Here is an 18976-nt window from a genome sequence, read left to right on the forward strand (position 1 = left end):
CTATTGTACCTAGTTAAAATAAATACAAAGTTGCCTGTAAAATAAAAATAAACCCTAAGATAGCTACAATGTAACTATTAGTTATATTGTAGCTATCTTAGGGTTTATCTTATAAGTAAGTATTTATTTTTAAATAGGAATAATTTAGTTAATTGTAGTAATTTTATTTAGATTATTTAAAATTATATTTAAGTTAGTGGGTGTTAGGGTTAGGGTTAGACTTAGGTTTAGGGGTTAATACATTTAATATAGTTGCCGCAACATTGGGGTTAATAAATGTAGGTAGGTGTCGGCGATGTTAGGGGCGGCAGATTAGGGGTTAATTAAAATTTAACTAATGTTTGCGAGGCGGGAGTGCGGCGGTTTAGGGGTTAATATATTTATTGAAGTGGCGGCGATGTCCGGTCAACAGATTAGGGGTTAAAAAATGTATTTAAGTGTTTGCGATGGGGGGGGGGGCACGGTTTAGGGGTTAATAGGTAGTTTATGGGTGTTAGTGTACTTTTTAGCACTTTAGTTAAGAGTTTTATGTTACGGCGTTAGCCCATAAAACTCTTAACTACTGACTTTTAAATGCTGTAGGAATCTTGACAGGAGAGCCTGTACCGCTCACTTTTTCCAAGACTCGTAATACTGGTGTTAGGAAAACCCCATTGAAAAGATAGGATATGCAATTTACGTAAGTGGATTTGCGGTATGCTCGAGTCGCGGAAAAAAAGTGAGCGTTACACCTGTACCTGGCAGACTCGTAATACCAGCGTTAGGAATAAAGCAGCGTTTGAACCTCTCAATGCTGCTTTTTAACCCTAATGCAAAACTCATAATCTAGCCGTATATTTCTATAACAGTGTTGGTTGTGTAAAACTGGGGAATGGTAAATAAAGGGATTACCTTTTTGGATGTTTACTATCCCTTTAAGGATCCTCGCCAGTTCTACTATTTCCCTGGGGGATTTCTATAAAGCCACAAGGCTTATATGGGGAGGAGATACATACATTATAAACGGCAAAACTAAATTAATCATTTATAAATCATACAAAATGAATTATTGAACCATTCACAAATACACAGGAAAAAATTGTATTGTTAATGTGTATCTAAAAATCATAACAATATTTTTCAGCAAAAAGTGTATTTTATCAAAAACGTACAACTTGTATGTAAATTACACGGGAATGAATCGTATTAACTATGCACAGCGTAAATCATCATTTAAGTACATGGGGTCTGGGAGGGAGTGTCTGCTGCTGATTGGCTAAAATGTGTCTGCAGACTGTGAGCTACAGGGTCAAAGTTTACTCAATGATGACGAATAGGGGGCGGATCGAACATCGCACATGCTATGATCGCCGGGAACTGTTCTCCGGCGAACTGTTCGACATCACTACTTAAAACATGGGACAAAACCATCCAATTAAATTGCATAATCTCAAGCCAAATATCCCCTCTCACCCCACTCTGGGGACATCCATTGTTCCTCCAGCCCGAATTGACACAATCTCCATAACCGATCAATTACAACAACTACCAATATCTTCACTGTTTAAAGATGGACATTTCAGAACGCAAAATGACTTACAACATAAAGGAACACCTTTTCACAAATGGTTTGTATATCTTTAAATTCGTCACGCAATCCAAATAAATCCACATAAGCTAAATTTCGTTAGACCTATCACACCATTTGAATCCTTATATATTAATTTATAGTATGCTTAGAGGCTGCTTCCCAACACATAAACCCCTATACATAACTAAGTGGGAAAATGAACTGCAAGAAACGTTTACAGAAGAACAATGAAGTAAATTCTTTAAATTGACTAAGAAAGCATCCATCTCCCCAATCATTGTAGAACTTAACTACAAAATCCCATCAAGATGGTACCTCACACCCCACCGACTCCACAGTATCTTCACTGGTGCCTCCTCACTGTGTTAGAGACATTGTGGTGAAATAGGCACTCTCCCATATCTGGTGGCATTGCCCTCAGATAAAAAGATCACCTTACACATTAACTCAATATTAGGCACAGCACTCGAAATTCGCCCTTCCATAATACTCCTCAATGACCTCCCCCAAATCCCGTGTCTGTATCATAGGAATTTGTTACAATGTATGATAAATTGCGCCAAGAGATTTAATACCTAGATTTTGGAAAAAAGCGACAATACCCACCTTACAAATGTGGCTAAAGGAAGTGATCATATTCTTTATTTGGAAAAACTCCACTACTGCTTTCAAGGTAAAGCTGATTTTATCTTAGACATCATATTTATATGGGACCAGAAAACAACAATATAACCTAACCAGTACCTGTGACACAAAACCTTCTTCTCATCTCCCCCCCCTCCCCCTCCTCCCTTTCTTTAACTTATTTCCTCTCCAAATTTTCCCCCTCTTTAGAAATATCCTTCATTTCTTTACGGTCACACGGCTACGCTGATTATAGTGCCTCTAATTTTATGTTATCAACAGTGACTGTAATTTGTATTTATATTTTACTTTATTCCACAAATGCTATGTGCTAATGTTATTCATGTTGTGTTCATTTTTGAAAAATTCAATAAAAACAATTTAATAAAAAAAAAAATAACTGTTTGCTGTTTGTAATTTATTTCCATTATCAAATTGTACACAACCTTTTAAATTACCTGTTATGAGGCACTGGCTCCTACTTGGCATATGCAAGAGTTCACATTATATAAAAAATATGTGTTTGTTATTGGCTGATAGCTGTCACATGGTACAGGTGTAGAACTACATTTATCAGAAAACAATTTACTATCGCCTAGATTTAGAGTTTTGCGGCCAAAGGGGTGCGTTAGCTATGCGTGTTTTTTTCCTCCGCACCTTTTAAATAACGCCTGTAATTAGAGTTCTCTGAAGGGCTGCGTTAGGCTCCAAAAAGAGAGCGTACAGGCATATTTACCGCCACTTCAACTCTCAGTACCAGCGTTGCTTACGGTAGCGGCTAGCTGGAAAAACGTGCTCGTGCACGATTCCCCCATAGGAAACAATGGGGCAGTTTGGGATGAAAAAAAACCTAACACCTGCAAAACAGCAGCGTTAAGCTCCTAACGCAGCCCCATTGTTTCCTATGGGGAAACACTCTCTAAGTCTGCACCTAACATCCTAACATGTACCCCGAGTCTAAACACCCCTAACCTGACACTTATTAAGCCCAAATCTGCCGCCCCCGCTATCGCTGACCCCTGCATTTTATTATTAACCCCGAATCTGCCGCTCCGGACACCGCCACAACCTACATTATACCTATGTACCCCTAATCTGCTGCCCACAACATCGCCGACCCCTATATTATATTTATTAACCCCTAATCTGCTGCCCCAATGTCGCCGCTACCTTACCTACACTTATTAACCCCTAATCTGCCGACCGGACCTCGCCGCCACTATAATAAATCTATTAACCCCTAAACCGCCGCACTCCCGCCTCGACAAACCCTATAATAAATAGTATTAACCCCTAATCTGCCCTCCCTAACATCTGCGACACCTAACTTCAAGTATTAACCCCTAATCTGCCGACCGGACCTCGCCGCTACTCTAATAAATGTATTAACCCCTAAAGCTAAGTCTAACCCTAACACCCCCCTATGTTAAATATAATTTTTATCTAACAAAATAAATTAAATCTTATTAAATAAATTATTCCTATTTAAAGCTAAATATTTACCTGTAAAATAAACCCTAATATATCTACAATATAACGAATAATTATATTGTAGCTATTTTAGGATTTATATTTATTTTACAGGCAACTTTGTATTTATTTTAACTAGGTACAATAGCTATTAAATAGTTATTTACTATTTAATAGCTACCTAGTTAAAATAATTACAAAATTACCTGTAAAATAAATCCTAACCTAAGTTACAATTAAACCTAACACTACACTATCAATACATTAATTAACTAAACTACCTACAATTACCTACAATTAAATCAACTAAACTAAATTACAAAAAAAAAACACTAAATTACAAAAAAAAAAAGATTACAAGAATTTTAAACTAATTACACCTACTCTAAGCCCCATAATAAAATAACAAAGCCCCCCAAAATAAAAAAATGCTCTACCCTATTCTAAAATAAAAAGTTAACAGCTCTATTACCTTACCAGCCCTTAAAAGGGCTTTTTGCGGGACATGCCCCAAAGAAATCAGCTCTTTTGCCTGTTAAAAAAAAAACATACAATACCCCCCCAACATTACAACCCACCACCCACATACCCCTAATCTAATCCACCCAAACCCCCCTTAAAAAAACCTAACACTAAGCCCCTGAAGATCTTCCTACCTTGTCTTCCCCCAGCTGGGTACCATCCGATCCATCCAGAAGAGGGTCCGAAGTCTTCATCCTATCCGGCCAGAAGAGGTCCTCCAGAGGGTCCGAAGTCTTCATCCAGGCGGCATCTTCTATCTTCTTCCATTCGGAGTGGAGCGGGTCCATCTTGAAGCAGCCGGCGCGGATCCATCCTCTTCTTCCGACGTCCTAACACCGAATGAAGGTTCCTTTAAATGACGTCATCCAATATGGCGTCCCTCGAATTCCGATTGGCTGATAGGATTCTATCAGCCAATCGGAATTAAGGTAGGAAAAATCTGATTGGCTGATTGAATCAGCCAATCAGATTCAAGTTCAATCGGATTGGCTGATCCAATCAGCCAATCAGATTGAGCTTGCATTCTATTGGCTGTTCCGATCAGCCAATAGAATGCAAGCTCAATCTGATTGGCTGACCAAGAGAAGTTAAAGGACTGGGGATGGAGCACATGACAAAATGTCTGACAGTGAGAATTAGTAGGAAGTATAATACCAATACTGCAGTATCCGATTTAACTTATATTTAAACAGCTGATTTTAAAAATTTCTTTCAGGAGAAAATATTGTTTCATATAAATGATAGAAAACAAAAATTATAATATATTTGTAAATTTGAGATATGGCCCCACTTAAATAGATTTTCTAACATTATGTTGTATAGATCTGGGAAGACTAATATATAAGGGGCAATTATAACACCCACATAGTTTACTGTACTAAATACTTGTGGTATATCATCATCGCATATGTAATAACCTAATCTGCATCACATGAATTGTTATGTGTGCCTTTAAGTATACCATACGTACAGTTAATCAGAACCATTATTTATTATTATCTGTCTTAACCATTTAATATACTTTTTACAGACACGGCTAGAACACTGAGAGATATCAGGTATTGATGTAACTGGAGTGAATAAGGGAACTTTCTTCCTGAGCACAGACATTGGAGCCTGTTATCAGCATGAACTCATATGGGTTAGGTGAGTAAAATAGATATTATGCTGACTTTAATTACTGGGAAAATAGAACAGATCACTCATTAAACAAATATAAACTATTATGTTTATATCTGCATCTTTAAGAACATTTGTGTCAGTGACATTATAAAGAAGGAGCAACATCCATTGGGCTGAGGAGGAGGGAAAAAAAATACTACTCCCCCCTCTGTTCTTTTAGACAGATCATGTCCAACAACTGCCTAACCTCACCCTCTGACCTGGTTCATTACTTAGAACACCTGCAACTCTACCTTCCTCTTCCCTAATCTCGCTCATAGAACACCCATAACTGCACTTATGCCTACCTTGTTCCCATTCGTGTAACACCCACATCTCAGTAATTTAGTTTACGATGATGTAGTAATGTTTACATTCTATGTCGTCCTTTTTTAATTTGTGATTTACAGGTAAATATGTTTAAAAATACAAAGCAGAAGGCATTTTTGAGTATAAAAAATGTTTTTTTTTATTGAGATGGATTATATTATAAAGAATAAACAGTCTAATTTTTTCTTTATTCCATTTCTTTTTATGTAGACAAACACTTGAATAGTTCATATCCATCCTTCACTACAGAAAGCATCAGAATGATACCACAAACTCCAAAAATCTTAGACAACAATGACTATTCACAAACATGGGGGATATCACAAAAGATATTAAAAGACAGTGAATTGGCAGGAGATGAGCAGCAATCATTATGTACAGAGAGTAATTTAGTAATCAAACAAGAGGAAAACATTTATGAGTTATCTAGTGAAATTATTATCCCAAATGATAAATCACACACATTTACTGAGTTTTCAAAACATATTAAAGAAGGGAAAAGTCCACAGTGTAACCAAAGGATTCTTACAAAGGAGAAACCTTTCAAATCTACAGAATGTGAGAAAATCTTTAGTTGGAAGTCTCATCTACTAGAACACAACAAAATTCACACAGGTGAGAAACCACATACATGTACTGAGTGCGGCAAATGTTTTATACAAAGTATTCATCTGGAAACTCATAAAAAGATTCACACAGGAGTAAAGCCTTTCACATGTACAGAGTGTGGAAAAAGTTTTACACAAAAGAGTGAATTGAAAAATCATGAAAGAATTCACACAGGAGAAAAGCCTTTCACATGTACAGAGTGTGGAAAAAGTTTTACAGAAAAAAGGAATCTGAAAACTCATGAAAGGATTCACACAGGAGAAAAGCCTTTCTCATGTACAGAGTGTGGAAAATGTTTTAAAGAGAAACGTCATCTGAAATCTCATGAAATGATTCACACAGGAGAAAAGCCTTTCTCATGTACAGAGTGTGGAAAATGTTTTAAAGAGAAACGTCATCTGAAAACTCATGAAATGATTCACACAGGAGAAAAGCCTTTCTCATGTACAGAGTGTGGAAAATGTTTTACAGAAAAACGTAATCTGAAAACTCATGAAATGATTCACACAGGAGAAAAGCCTTTCACATGTACAGAGTGTGGGAAAAGTTTTATACAAAACAGTGAACTGAAAACTCATGAAATGATTCACACAGGAGAAAAGCCGTTCACATGTACAGAGTGTGGAAAAAGTTTTATACAAAAGTGTGAACTGAAAAAGCATGAAATGAGTCACACAGGAGAAAAGCCGTTCACATGTACAGAGTGTGGAAAAGGTTTTATACAAATGAGTAATCTGAAAACTCATGAAAGGATTCACACAGGAGAAAAGCTGTTCATATGTACAGAGTGTGGAAAATATTTTGCAGAAAAGAGTAATCTGAAAAGGCATGAAAGGATTCACACAGGAGAAAAGCCTTTCACATGTACAGAGTGTGGAAAAAGGTTTACACTAAAGTGTGATCTGAAAAAGCATGAAATGAGCCACACAGGAGAAAAGCCGTTCACATGTACAGAGTGTGGAAAAGGTTTTACACAAATGAGTAATCTGAAAACTCATGAAAGGATTCACAAGGGAAGAAACCTTTCACATGTTTAGAAAGTGGAAAAAATGTTTTTAGTGAAATCAGGTATCAAAAAAACACCAAATATTTACACACAAATAAACTTTATATACACATTGTACAACCCTTTTTACAATTATCCTAAAGAGGACAAACTCTCTAAATAGAAGCATCAAAAAGGATCCTATTGTAAATAATACTTTCTAAATCCCAGTTATAAAAGCCCCAGATTGGAACTGCTCTCCTGCTGTCCTTTGTTCCTCTATATATGTGCACCTCAGTTTCTCTCATATCAATGTGATAGAATCCAAACACCACACAGGAATATACAAATCTGTCCTCATACTGAGCAGTTTACACAACCATTCACCACCAAAGCACCCCCAGTGTTGTTTATTAATATGCCAGTGTTAGGATTTGTATGTTTGTTTTACATAGGGGATACAATAATTAAATTTACAGAATAAAGGAGTCTTTATTTGAAGAGTGTTAGAGAATTATATAAACAAGAACATCAGTCTCAAATGATTGACAACTGGGAGATATATTTATTGTGCACATCATGTGGATAAACCTTTTCTTATAGCAATAGATGCTTAGCATTGTACATGTTATATACCAGAGGAATTACTGTGGGGAAACTGATTTTATTTCATGAGACACAATATCAGTAACCGGTACAAATGTGATCATAATCAGTATAATATTAATGGCTACTATAACCTACATGTATACTGTGTATGTAATATTTGTGTCACGTGATCATAATCAGTTTAATTTAAATGGCTACTATAACCTACATGTATACTGGGTATGTAATATGTGTGTCACGTGATCATAATCAGTTTAATTTAAATGGCTACTATAACCTACATGTATACTGGGTATGTAATATGTGTTTCATGTGATCATAATCAGTTTAATTTAAATGGCTACTATAACCTACATGTATACTGGGTATGTAATATGTGTGTCATGTGATCATAATCAGTTTAATTTAAATGGCTACTATAACCTACATGTATACTGGGTATGTAATATGTGTGTCATGTGATCATAATCAGTTTAATTTAAATGGCTACTATAACCTACACATAGACTGGGTATGTAATATGTGTGTCATGTTCTGTAACTTGATATTATGTCTGTTAGATGTTTTCATGTTAGTTAGAAGCCACAATAACTGATAATAGCACATACTGTATATATAAAGGGAACATTATATGTCTGAAAAATCCCTTTGTATCAACATTTTTGTCTATATAATTTGAATTCAGAGCTCAATATTTTAAGCAAAGAAGGACTATTATTACTATTGCTAGTCTGTTTAACATGTCTGAAACTGAGGAAACTACTTGTTCTATGTGTTTAGATGCCAATGTGGAACCCCCTCTGATTTTTTTGTCCCTTGTGTACTGAGAGGGCCTTACAATGTAAAGCACAGATTTTATGTAAATAAAATGTGTCTATGGATGATTCTCAGTCTGAGGAGAATCAGGGTATACCACTAACTTCTCCCCAAGCATTACAACCTTTAACGCACACCCAAGCGACGCCTGGTTCTTCAACCGCGTCTAATTCATTTACTCTGCAGGATATGGCTGCAGTTATGTCAACTACCCTTACAGAGGTATTATCTAAGTTGCCAGTGTTACAGGTCAAACGTAGCAGGACAGAAGTCAATGTGAATACTGAGTCCTCCGATGCTTTGTTAGCTATTTCCGATGTACCCTCACAGGGATCTGATTTGGGAGTCAGGGAACTTCTGTCTGAGGGGGAACTTTCCGATTCGGGAAGTGTGTTACCTCAGACAGACTCGGACTTCATGTCCTTTAGATTTAAGCTTGAACACCTCCGCCTGTTACTTCGGGAGGTTTTAGCGACTCTAGATGACGGTGACTCTATTGTGGTACCACTAGAGAAATTGTGTAAAATGGACAAATACTTAGAGGTACCTGCTTACACTGATGTTTTCCGGTTCCTAAGAGAATTTCGGAGATCAAGAGGGAATGGGACAGACCGGGTATCCCGTTCTCACTTTCTCCTAATTTTAAGAAAATGTATCCCATATCTAACACTGTTCGGGACTCTTGGCAAACAGTCCCTAAAGTGGAGGGAGCCATATCTACCCTGGCTAAGCGTACAACTATTCCTATTGAGGACAGTTGTGCTTTCAAAGAACCTATGGATAAGAAATTGGAGGGTCTTCTAAAGAAACTGTTAATTCATCAGGGTTTCCTTTTACAACCGACGGCCTGCATTGTACCAGTTACCACTGCGGCGGCCTTCTGGTTTGATGCATTAGAAGAGTCTCTTAAGACTGAGACTCCTTTAGAGGATATCTTAGATAGAATTAAGGCTCTTAAGCTGGCTAATTCTTTTACTACAGATGCCACCTTTCAGATTGCCAAATTGGTGGCTAAGATTGCCGGATTTGCCATATTAGCGCATAGAGCGTTATGGTTAAAATCATGGTCTGCTGATGAGTCGTCTAAGTCAAAGCTTTTGACTATTCCTTTCAAGGGAAAAACCCTATTGGGGCCTGACTTGGAAGAAATCATTTCTGACATTACGGGAGGTAAGGGTCATCTCCTACTTCAGGATAGAACTGCTAAACTGAGGGGTAAACAAAATAATTTTCGTTCCTTTCAGAACTTTAAACGAGTCCCCTCTTCTTCCGCCAAGCAGGAAGGGAATTTTGCTCAGGCCAAGTCCGTCTGGAGACCCAACCAGGCTTGGAACAAGGGTAAGCAACCCAAGAAGCCCACTGCTGCTACTAAGACAGCATGAAGGGGCGGCCCCCGATCTGGGACCGGATCTAGTAGGGGGCAAACTTTCTCTCTTTGCCCAGGCTTGGGTAAGAGATGTTCAGGATCCTTGGACACTGGAAATTGTGTCCCAAGGGTATCAGCTGGAATTCAAAAATTATCTCCCAAGGGGGAGGTTTCTTCTTTCACGATTATCTGTAGACCAGATAAAAAGAGAGGCGTTCTTACATTGTGTAAAAGACCTCTTTACTATGGGAGTGATTCGTCCTGTTCCAATACTGGAACAAGGGGAGGGGTTTTACTCAAATCTTTTCGTGGTTCCCAAAAAAAGAGGGCACGTTTCGACCTATTTTAGATCTAAAAAGTCTAAACAAGTTTCTCAGAGTCCCATCCTTCAAGATGGAGACTGTTCGAACAATTCTACCGTTGATCCAGGAGGGTCAATATATGACTACAGTGGACTTGAAGGACAAACATTTTCGGGTTGGCCACAGCACCCAGGATCTTCACAAAGGTTCTAGGGTCACTTCTGGCAGTTCTCAGGCCGCGGGGCATTGCAGTGGCGCCTTACCTGAATGATATTCTGATCCAGGCGCCATCTTACCATCTGGCAAAGTCTCATACAGACATGGTTCTGTCCTTTCTGAGGACTCACGGGTGGAAGGTGAATCTAGAAAGGAGTTAATTCCACAGACAAGGGTTCCCTTCTTGGGACTCTAATAGATTCCATATCTATGAAAATTTTCTTGACAGAGGTCAGAAAGTCAAAGATTCTGAATACATGCCAAGCCCTTCAGTCCAATCCTCGGCCATCAGTGGCTCAGTGCATGGAGGTAATTGGATTGATGGTGGCGGCAATGGACATAATTTCCGTTTGCTTGTTTTCATCTAAGACCGCTACAACTGAGCATGCTCAGGCAGTGGAATGGAGATTATGCAAATTTGTCTCCTCAGATAGATCTGGATCAGGAGACAAGAGACTCTCTTCTTTGGTGGTTATCGCTGGATCATCTGTCCCAAGGGACGTGCTTCCGCAGACCCTCATGGGTGATAGTGACAACGGACGCCAGCCTACTAGGTTGGGGTGCAGTCTGGAATTCCCTGAAGGCTCAAGGTGTGTGGACTCAGTCGGAGTCTCTTCTTTTAATCAATATTCTGGAATTGAGAGCAATATTCAATGAGTTGGCTTCGGCCAAATTCATCCGCTTTCAGTCAGACAACATCACGACTGTGGCTTACATCAATCATCAGGGAGGAACAAGAAGTTCCTTAGCGATGACAGAAGTATCCAAGATAATTCGGTGGGCGGAGACTCACTCTTGTTATCTGTCAGCAATCTACATCCCAGGAGTGGAAAACTGGGAAGCGGACTTTTTAAGCAGACAGACGTTCCATCCTGGGGAGTGGGAACTCCATCTGGAGGTCTTTGCCACCCTGATTCTCAGATGGGGCATACCGGAGTTGGATCTGATGGCATCTCGTCAGAATGCCAAGCTCCCGAGATACGGATCCAGGTCAAGGGATCCTCAGCCCAAACTGATAGATGCCTTGGCAGTCAGAATGTACAAAGAGATGCAAAGAAATTTGCAGCACAAAGAGAAGACTGCTGGTTCCTGGATTAGTTTAATACTTAAAACCCATTGTAGAAGTGTACTCAGATCGTTTAACAGAAAGTTTGGATATTGTAAAATATCATATACATACGCATATACACTAAATAACTTTATTGGGAGAAAATATTGTATAGTAGTCCAGCAGGACTAGTGCTCATGCACACACACACATTCGTTTAAAACTTGCTGGAACTCAGATAGTGAATCTAGAATGCACCTGTTCAATTGTTAATCTGTTACTCCAAAGTGGTACATATAACATCTGTGTTGATACAAATAATTAACCCTTGGGGTAAACAGATTATTGTGAGCAATAGTGGCGTTTGATGTCTAATATATTTGTAGACTTTTTACTGAAAAGCACAGCTCTCTTGTGAACAATGCCTAATAAAATGTATATATTCGTACCTTATAGTGTGAATCTCTTGAATAATCTAAAAAACACACCGTGTCAATATGTAGATAATTCACTTGCATATACGAGTAATAGTTTCAATATTTTCTGGGGCTTTTCTTTACAAATATTACCAACTGTAGTAATCTTAAGAAAACCTTAATTGTTGGGTAAGCAGCACCTGTGATAATCATACTATGTGGTATATGCCTTTAAGGTCAGAAGGGGTTATGAGCTGTGTATTACAAAATTTGCATAGATTGTATCAGACAACATTAGGTCTATGTATATCTATTGTTGCAAAAATTATCGATACAATAGCATGCTCCAACCCAATAGTATGAGACAGCAATATTGTGTTTGTATATTGGTAATTTTTTTTTTAAAATAATATATTAACCGCTTAAGGACATATGACAGAATTTTTCCGTCATAAAACCATTGAGCAAACTGAAAGCTGTGTCCTTAAAGGGTTAATTAAGCACATACAAACATTTCTTGCATGGATCAATACTCTATATCATAAGTGCATAAAAAATTGACAGTTTTGAGTAGTTCAAATATCTCAATGCCGCTTATGCCCATTAAGTGTGCGCAGACAAAAAAGACAGAAATAAATATCGATTTCTAAGTGCAGCTTTTGCTATATTATGAGCCAACAGGTTAGCTAATATTAAGAGTTTATCAAGCTAAGCTACAGAAAGGTCTCTTCTATAGCGGAGACCCAATTAACGTTTAACTGCCACTAATAGTAAAGAACATAATTTAGGTGCTATTCATTTGTTCCACTGAGTCAGCTTTCTAAAATTGAGGTTCCATAACCTCGTAGTAGTGCCCCTGATGCGCGTTTCACATAACGCTTCCTCAGAGGGGTGGATGCCTTGGCAGTGCCTTGGTCGTTCAACCTAGCTTATGTGTTTCCACCGTTTGCTCTCCTTCCCCGGGTGATTGCTCGTATCAAACAGGAGAGGGCTTCAGTAATTCTAATCGCGCCTGCGTGGCCTCGCAGGACTTGGTATGCCGATCTAGTGGACATGTCCTCTCTGCCACCATGGAAGCTTCCATTGAGGCAGGACCTTCTCATTCAGGGACCCTTCCAACACCCAAATCTAGTTTCTCTGCAACTGACTGCTTGGAGATTGAACACTTGATTTTATCTAAGCGGGGGTTCTCTGATTCAGTCATTGATATTTTGATTCAGGCACGTAAGCCTGTCACTAGAAAGATCTACCATAAGATATGGCGTAAATATCTTTTTTGGTGCAAATCCAAGGGCTACTCATGGAGTAGAGTTAGGATTCCCAGGATTCTGTCTTTTCTCCAAGAAGGATTGGAGAAATGGTTATCAGCAAATTCCTTAAAGTGACGAATCTCTGCTTTGTCAATTTTACTACACAAATGTTTGGCAGATGTTCCAGATGTTCAGTCTTTTTGTCAGGCTCTGACCAGAATCAAGCCTGTGTTTAAACCAATTGCTCCATCCTGGAGTTTGAATTTAGTTCTTAATGTTCTTCAAGGGGTTCCGTTGAACCCATGCATTCCATAGATATTAAGTTGTTATCTTGGAAAGTTTTATTTTTGGTTGCTATTTCTTCTGCTCGTAGAGTCTCTGAGCTTTCAGCGTTACAATGTGACTGGCCTTATCTTATCTTTCATTCTGATAAGGTGGTTTTATGTACCAAACCTGGGTTCCTTTCTAAGGTTGTTTCAAATAAGAATATTAATCAGGAAATTGTTGTTCCTTCATTATGTCCTAATCCTTCTTCTAAGAAGGAGCGTCTGTTGCATAACTTGGACGTGGTCCGCGCCTTGAAGTTTTACTCGTAGGCAACTAAGGATTTCCATCAATCATCTTCATTATTCTTTTTTTTTTCTGGGAAGCGTAGGGGTCAGAAAGCTACGGCTACCTCTATTTTTGGCTGAAGAGTGTCATCCGTCTGACATATGAGACAGCTGGACAACAGCCTCCTGAAAGAATTACGGCTTATTCTACTAGGGCTGTGGCTTCCTCATGGGCATTTAAAAATTATGCTTCTGTTGAACAGATTTGCAAGGCTGCAACTTGGTCTTCTCTTCACACTTTTTCCAAATTTTAAAAATGTTATACTTTTGCTTCTTCTGAGGCTGGTTTTGGGAGAAAGGTTCGTCAAGCAGTGGTGCCTTCCGTTTAGGTTCCTGTCTTGTCCCTCCCTTTCATCCGAGTCCTGTAGCTTTGGTATTGTATCCCACAAGTAAGGATGAAATCCGTGGACTCGTCATATCTTGTAAAAGAAAAGGAAATTTATGCTTACCTGATAAATTTATTTCCTTTACGATATGACGAGTCCACGGCCCACCCTGTTATTTCTAAGACAGGTATGTACTTATTTTTATTAAACTTCAGTCACCTCTGCACCTTTGGCTTTTCCTTTCTCTTCCTAACTTCGGTCGAATGACTGGAGGTGGAGGGAAGGGAGGAGCTATATATACAGCTCTGCTGTGGTGCTCCTTGCCACTTCCTGCTAGCAGGAGGTTAAATCCCACAAGTAAGGATGAAATCCGTGGACTCGTCATATCGTAAAAGAAATAAATTTATCAGGTAAGCATAAATTTCCTTTATACTTGTACCACTTGCACATTAAGCAAGGTAATGTGCTAGTGGTACAAGTAAAACACTATTACAGTGTGTGTGTGTGCTGTGAATGATAAGCACATAGAATTATGTAGTAAGTACTTATCTTACTCTGAGTTGTACTGTCTGTGGTCTGTGCAGGAATTCTCCGTCTCTTCCCTCCTACTTGCACGCGCTGCTTGTGACACCTGTGTACGCTGGGAGGAAGTGACGTTATCACAATCACTTCCTCCCACTGCTTAGCAGCAGTTCAGGAGTCGGGGACAATAAAAAGGAGCCAGGGACAATTTCGGGGACATAATTTTGCCGGGGACAGTCCCCGAATTGAGGAGACTGTCCCCGGCAAAATTATGTCCCCGGGGACGTCTGGTCACCTTAATATAAGATGAATTTTTTTTATAAAATGTAATTTTGTTTAGGTTTTTGGAAAGTGTATTTTATTTAAAATAAAAATATCTGTAGATATCTTTATTTTACAAATTGCAGAATAAGAAGCTGACGGATTAAGAAGACAACTTCAGCCTTGCACATTTTGCAGCTTTCTTGTGTTAATGTTCATTTGCAGTGGCTACCTTATAAATGTCAGTCACAGTGGTTACCTTATAAATGTCAGTCACAGTGATTACCTTATAAATGACAGTCACAGTGGTTACCATATAAATGACAGTCACAGTGGTTACCTTATAAATGTCAGTCACAGTGGTTACCTTATAAATGACACTCACAGTGGTTACCTTATACATGTCAGTCACAGTGATTACCTTATAAATGTCAGTCACAGTGATTACCTTATAAATGTCAGTCACAGTGATCACCTTATAAAGGACAGTCACAGTGATTACCTTATAAATGACAGCCACAGTGGTTACCTTATAAATGACAGTCACAGTGGTTACCTTATAAATGTCAGTCACAGTGGTTACCATATAAATGACTGTCACAGTGGTTACCTTATAAATGACACTCACAGTGATTACCTTATAAATGACAGTAACAGTGATTACCTTATAAATGACAATCACAGTGATTACCTTATAAATGTCAGTCACCGTCGTTACCTTATAAATGACAGTCACAGTGGTTACATTATAAATGACAGTCACAGTGGTTACCTTATAAATGACAATCACAGTGATTACCTTATAAATAACAGTCACAGTGGTTACCTTATAAATTACATTCACAGTGATTACCTTATAAATGACAGTCACAGTGATTACCTTATAAATGACAGTCACAGTGGTTACATTATAAATGACAGTCACAGTGGTTACTTTATAAATGACAGTCACAGTGGTTACATTATAAATGACAGTCACAGTGGTTACCTTATAAGTGACAGTCACAGTGGCTACTTTATAAATGACAGTCACAGTGATTACCTTATAAATGACAGTCACGGTGGTTACATTATAAATGACAATCACAGTGGTTACCTTATAAATGACAGTCACAGTGGTTACATTATAAATGACAGTCACAGTGATTACATTATAAATGACAGTCACAGTGATTACCTTATAAGTGACAGTCACAGTGGTTACTTTATAAATGACAGTCACAGTGATTACCTTATAAGTGACAGTCACAGTGGTTACTTTATAAATGACAGTCACAGTGGTTACATTATAAGTGACAGTCACAGTGGTTACTTTATAAATGACAGTCACAGTGATTACCTTATAAGTGACAGTCACAGTGGTTACTTTATAAATGACAGTCACAGTGGTTACATTATAAATGACAATCACAGTGGTTACCTTATAAATGACAGTCACAGTGATTACCTTATAAATGACAGTCACAGTGGTTACTTTATAAATGACAGTCACAGTGGTTACCATATAAATGACAGTCACAGTGGTTACTTTATAAATGACAGTCACAGTGGTTACCATATAAATGACAGTCACAGTGGTTACCTTATAAATGACAATCAGCATAAACCACTGTGAATGAACATTAAGAACAAGAAAGCTGCAAAATGTTTCGTTTCCAGAATGATTGTCTATAGGTTGTTTGTTACATTAAAGTTAATTTAAAAAAAAAAAGCAAAGAAAAAAAAACTTTAAGTGGAGGTCACATGTTTCCTGTATAGAGTGGAGCTCCAGTCTGCAGCTAGACCCTTCTCCTTTGTTCCCCTCCCATTTACTTCCTGTGCAGCTGCTGCTGGGTAAGTGAGTCAGGCTGTGTGTATTGTGTGATAAAACGTTTTAGTCACTTTCTGGTCTTCATAAATAGTTTATAATTGTTATAAGTGTTGTTATGTTAATGCTTGTTATTCATCTGCTTGTGCCAGGCAATGGGGAATTAAGTGCTGCTTAACTTACAGTGTGCAGCTCTCTGTGCTAGTGAAGGGTTAATAAACACTGTAGATGTTTGTCTTGGTGAAGGGTTAATACACACTATACTGCTCTCTATTCTAGTGAAGGGGTTAATACACACTTTGCTGCTCCTTGCTAGTAAATGGGATTAATACACATTGTAGTTCTTTCTGTGCTTGTAAATGGGTTAATACACAATGTGTTACTCCCTGTGCTAGTGAAGGGGTTAATACAAACTGTGCTGCTCTATGTTCCGGTGATGGGTTAATGCACTTTACTGCTCTCTGTGCTAGTGAAGGGTTAATACACACTGTGCAGCTCTCTGTGCTAGTGAATGGTTAATGCACACTGTGCTGCTCTCTGTGCTAGTGAAGGGGTTAATACACACTGTGCTGCTCTCTGTGCTAGTGAAGGGTTAATACACACTGTGCTGCTCTCTGTGCTAGTGAAGGGTTAATACATACTGTGCTGCTCTCTGTGCTAGTGAAGGGTTAATACACTGTGCTGCTCTGTGTGCTAGTGAAGGGTTAATACATACTGTGCTGCTCTCTGTGCTAGTGAAGGGTTAATACATACTGTGCTGCTCTCTGTGCTAGTGAAAGGTTAATACACACTGTGCTGCTCTCTGTGCTAGTGAAGGGTTAATACACACTGTGCTGATATCTGTGCTAGTGAAGGGTTAATACACACTGTGCTTCTCTCTGTGCTAGTGAAGGGTTAATACACAATGTGCTGCTTTTTGTGCTAGTGAAGGGTTAATACACTGTGCTGCTCTGTGTGCTAGTGAAGGGTTAATACACACTGCTTCTCTCTGTGCTAGTGAAGGGTTAATACACACTGTGCTTCTCTGTGCTAGTGAAGGGTTAATACACACTGTGCTGCTCTTTGTGCTAGTGAACGGTTAATACACACTGTGCTGCTCTCTGTGCTAGTGAAGGGGTTAATACACACTGTGCTGCTCTCTGTGCTAGTGAAGGGTTAATACACACTGTGTAGCTCTCTGTGCCAGTGAAGGGTTAAAACACACTGTGTAGCTCTCTGTGCTAGGGAAGGGGTTAATACAGACTGTGTAGCTCTCTGTGTCATTGAAGGGATAATACACACTGTGCAGCTCTCTGTGCTAGTTAAGGGTTAATACTAGGGTTGCACGATACTATTTTTTTATGACCGAGTACAAGTACCGATACTTGTTTTCAAATACTTTTTTTTTAGATCATGTGACAGTTTACCAAGCACAATACAGATTATTTGAGATTCCTTATTTATAATTCTAAAGGACTGTAATTCAAAAGACATTATGAAATAATAAAACAGTTTTATTTGTCACAAAGTTCACTGAACATGTTTATAAATAAAAAATATTACAATAAAATATTAAATTTAATGGGGTTATGCAATTGGGTGTAGGGCTGTTATATAACATCAATCTGACATTTGTATGGAGGTTCGACTGTAAGTTGAACAGTCTTTCACTTTCCACACTACTGCATGGGGCAGAAAGATATTTTTGGGGCATTTTAGCCAGAGCTGGAAATCTGTTTATTAACTGCCCAGTACTTCAGGGGTTTGTCTGAACGAGGTACAGTGATCTCTCCCACAATAATACAAATAACAGCAATTTGTACTGGCAGAACAGTAGTAAACAATTTTTAGTTTAGTCTCCACTCCAGTTTAAAATGAAATGGGAACATGCAGTTTGAAAAAAACACCACAAGATAGCATATGGGTAGGAAGTGGAGGTATCGGTTTAAGTATCGGTGCATTTGCACGAGTACAAATACTCATGCAAATACTTGGTATCGGTACCGATACTAGTATCGGTATCTGTGCAACCCTAGTTAATACACACTGTGCAGCTCTCTGTGCCAGTGAAGGGTTATTACACACTGCAGCTCTCTGTGCCAGTGAAGGGTTAATACACACTGTGCTGTTCTCTGTGCCATTGAAGGGTTAATACACACTACATCTCTCTGGGCTA

General features: G+C 38.6%; 1 pseudogene; it reads left to right on the plus strand.

The window, feature by feature from the left end:
• LOC128661306 (zinc finger protein 585A-like) overlaps nucleotides 1–7524 on the plus strand; it is a 35374-nt pseudogene extending 27850 nt beyond the window's left edge.
• The last annotated feature ends 11452 nt before the right edge of the window (nucleotides 7525–18976 follow it).

This window comes from Bombina bombina, chromosome 5 (assembly GCF_027579735.1).
Source record: "Bombina bombina isolate aBomBom1 chromosome 5, aBomBom1.pri, whole genome shotgun sequence".
In the NCBI taxonomy this organism is placed as follows: Eukaryota; Metazoa; Chordata; class Amphibia; order Anura; family Bombinatoridae; genus Bombina; species Bombina bombina.